The sequence below is a fragment of the Chrysochloris asiatica genome, unplaced genomic scaffold (assembly GCF_000296735.1).
Source record: "Chrysochloris asiatica unplaced genomic scaffold, ChrAsi1.0 scaffold00097, whole genome shotgun sequence".
Classification (NCBI taxonomy): Eukaryota; Metazoa; Chordata; class Mammalia; order Afrosoricida; family Chrysochloridae; genus Chrysochloris; species Chrysochloris asiatica.
The window spans coordinates 4179622-4183565 of record NW_006408615.1 but is presented as its reverse complement, the minus strand read 5'-3'; the positions used below and the strand labels follow the sequence as shown (position 1 = coordinate 4183565).

At 50.8% G+C, this 3944-nt stretch overlaps 1 protein-coding gene across 2 annotated transcripts in view; it reads left to right on the top strand.

The window, feature by feature from the left end:
- TBC1D22A (TBC1 domain family, member 22A) overlaps window positions 1-3944 on the top strand; it is a 288569-nt gene that overhangs the window by 209031 nt on the left and 75594 nt on the right. The window lies entirely within an intron of this gene.

The window sequence follows — 3944 nt, the reverse complement described above, 5'->3', positions numbered from 1 at the left end:
CATGGATCCGATTTCAATGAAATATGTAGAGGGGAATACCATTTTCATGGATCCGATTTCAATGAAATATGTAGAGGGGAATACCATTTTCATGGGCCAGATTTTTAACAATGTAAATTCTTCCAGATTGACCTGTTATTGCTGTTGTTAGGTGCCATCAAGTCGGTACCAACTCATAACGACCTTTTTAATACACAGCAGAATGAAACACGGCCCAGCCTTGAGCCAACCTCAGAATTGTTGCAACACTGGAGCCCATTGCTACTGCCACTGTGCCAGTCCATCTCATTGGGGGGGTCTTCCTCTTTTTCACTGACCCTCCGCTTTACCAAGCACAGTCAAAATTAACCCACACAATCAAAATCACAGCTTGCCTCTCAGTAGGAATTGACAAACTGATTCTTAAATTCACATGGAAATATGGAAAAGTCCTCGAATAGGTAGAATGACTCTAAGGAGATGTACAATGTTGGAAGACTGACAGTTCTCAAGATTATAGAGCTTCATAAATTCAAACAAATAGTTACGGCACCAAGGCAGACAGAAGACTGATCCAAACACACTATTGGCAAGGAACTGGAATTCACAAGCACTGTTTGTGAGAATGAAAATTGGTAAAGCTCACTTTGGAAAAGAGTTGGGCAGTTTCTTAAAAGGCTAAAAATACACTTATCATATGACTTTGTCATTCAACTCTTAGGCTGTTTACCCAAGAGAAGGGGAAATGCACGTCCCGACAGACTGGTACATGCATGTTCATGTCATCTTCACTTGTACCCTCGAGTCCATGCGTGACATGAAATCTCGCCATCTCTTTTATAGCATTTTTGCCTATCTTTCCGAAACAGATTTGTTCGTTCTGACTGTAATGGTATATTCTGTATTCTTTGGCTGTGTTGTTGTAATTCAAAGGCATGGGTTCCTCTCTCGTCTTCCTTATTCAGGATCCAGCTGGAACCCTTAGGGATGAGTATCAAGCATTTACCTTGTGATTCCAGTGTTCTCAAACATAGGACCACTGAGTGAACCAATTGTCGATGTCTCATGTGAGGTAGTAAGTCCCTTATTCGTGAAGTCATCTTGACTTAGCTTTTCTCACTGAATACGCTTGGCCTCCGTGCTGCTGCCTTCTCCATTATTTAATTTGTGTGTCCAGCGATCCTCCTTCAAACATCAAATTGGTGCTCTTGTGCCCACATGCCTCAGTGGTAGTGACCCCACTGCGTGGTCACTTCTCTGAAGCAGCCCAGCCAGTAGACCACTGTCTTGGGAGGTCCCTGTTCAGTGAGCTGGGCGCCCGGGGACCTAGTCTCTGTTCCTCACTGTCTCTGTTCCACACTGTCTCGACCATGTGTGGATGGAACACTGTCGCCCCACCTCTCTCCCCAGACAGCTGCTGGTGTCTTAGGGACAGAGCGGGACCCTAACAGCCAGCCTAACTGAACCCCAACCCCCAGCATGTGAATCAACAATTCCAGGAAACAGCTCAGCCCACCTCCTGAGAACTAGAGCAGTGCCAGACCACCAAAAAGGGGGCAAAGTATGTGTGCCCTAGATCCTGCCACCCATCAGAATGAAACCTGATGGTACAAGCAAAAACCCTGTAACAGGGAGAAGGAACACAAGGCCTCTTCATGTCTTCAGAGAAGTGTGACTTCAGAGCTTTATAAACCCAACTTGCTACGAGCTGCTTTCTGTCTGTGTGTGCTGTTGGCATCAGCTTCAGGTGGGTCTTGCTAGACCTGCAGAAGTTAACTTATCGGATGTGCGTGGCCCGGAGCTGTGCTTGCCTGTGGTCCAGGCGCCCTCAGGTAAAAACCAAGGGCCTCCTGCTTCCTGCTCAGCCAGTTGACCATGTTTGGAGAGAGGCTTCTGAGGTGCGGGAACTCCCTTTGGAGGGGACGTGGTGATTTAACTGTCATTCTGGAAGAGCTAGAACCTTGTCGTGTGGTGGCGCGCTCATTCTGCACTCAACACCGTCCATGCCAGGCAGTGTCCCTGTCTTCCTTGGGCTGCATGGCACCACTAGGCCCCCTTTCCCTCCCCCCTCCCCCAGGCCTTTTGAGTCTGATCCTGCCTGCACCCCCATTCCCACTCTTGGATGAATGTCTGAGGGACCATCTCCTGCCTGTCCTGTGGGCACATGGGCCCTGGAGAATGGACTCACCGGGTGGCCTCTGTGTGGACATGCCTTCTGCATCTGACATAGGCCCAAGGGTGGCGGGGCTTCAGAGCTGGCTCTGGGAGCCTCTGAAATTGCGGCAGCAGGGGCCCCCTTTGGTGTCTCAAGTCACCTGTGTGGTTTGCAGGTAGGGAGTGGCGAGGAATAGACGTGCTCCACACAGCAGGACAAGGACGATATGTCAGCCTGGGTAGTTGGGGCCAGGCAGACTGGGCTCATCCCTTTAGGACTGGGGCAGAGGGGCGCGGATTTCTCTCTTTATATCTTCAGCACACGAACTGCTAATTGCAAGGTCAGGAGTTCAAACCCAGCAGCCACTCCTTGTAAGTGTTACACAGGGTTGTTGAAGTCAGAACTAGACAGCAGTTAACAAGCTTAACACGGGGCCTTGGTGTGGCGCTGTAGGATAAGCACTCAGCTGCTAACTGCAAGGTCAGCGGTTCAGATCCACCAACTGCGCTCCTTGGAAACCATACACAGTTTCACTCAGTCGGAACAACTGGATGGCCCCCCACAACCACACCCCCACAGGTCTGAAATGGTGTTTGCGTGTTTAAATACTTGATAGGAGTCTCACTTCCATTGTGATTGTGGAGGGGACTGTCGCTGAAACGCAGCCACAGTGTGGACAGGGCTGTAGGCTGACGTCCACCCATAGCGGGACGCCCTATCTGACTTGTACTTGAGACATGTTACAAACCCAGCGCAAGTGCTACTGTACCAACTCGCCAGGCGAGGACCTGGAGGCCCCAAGAGCTTAGAGAACTTTGCAGAAGGCCACCTGGGATTTGGCTCTGGGCTTGCTGATTCTGAACTGAATTCTCTCATCTCTGTTTCTTCCAGCACAGGGGAGGACAAACCTGCCCCCAACTCCCCGCTTTCACCCTCAGGTCTTGTCCATCACTCCCTCCCGGCTCCACCCTCCTCCCTTCCTCCAGGCACTCTTACCTCCCCCTCCATCCACCCCCATCTCACTCACCCTCCACCTGCTCCCTGGGGCCCTCTGGTGCATGTGTGCTGCCCTGGGTTCTCTGACTGGGGGTACCTGGGGGTCCTGCCTCCCTGGATGTTGACAGAAAGCACATCCTGCCAGTGAGGAGAGGGCTCCGACAGAGGACACCCGCTCACTGTCACTGATTCTTATTTTATTTCCCCTTTTAACTGATTAGAAAGTGGAAATCTTCCCCCAAATCAAAGCTTACTGATGTCTTGCCCGTGATGTATTCACGCCTGGCCTCGGCTTGGTGGTGGAGGGCTTTCAGAGCGCTTCTTGGTCAGGAAGCTGAGCAATTGTGCTGCTCTGTGGGCAGATAAATCCAAGTGGTGTCAGACCCTGCCTATCCAGAGTGTGGGGTTTTATGCCAAGTCAGTGGGATATGTGGTTTGTGTTTTTCTTTTTCTTTTCAGCATAAATCCTGGGACACTGCATGTTGGCATAATTCATTTTTATTTTTAATCAAGACGACAAGATGTTTCAGCAGAATTTTCAGTCTGTGGCTCTGCTGTATAAAGAGCTGAGGAAGGGGTGGAACAGACCTGTGGGTCCCTTTGAGATCACAGCCCTCCCCACACCTGTCCTCCAGGGGCTGGATGATAGAGCCCTCATAGCCAGGAAGGTGACAGAATGACACCTGTCCCCCAAGGGCTGGACGATAGAGCCCTCGCAGCCAGGAAGGTGACAGAATGACACCTGTCCCCCAGGGGCTGGACGATAGAGCCCTCACATCCAGGAAGGTGACAGAATGACACCTGTCCCCCAGGG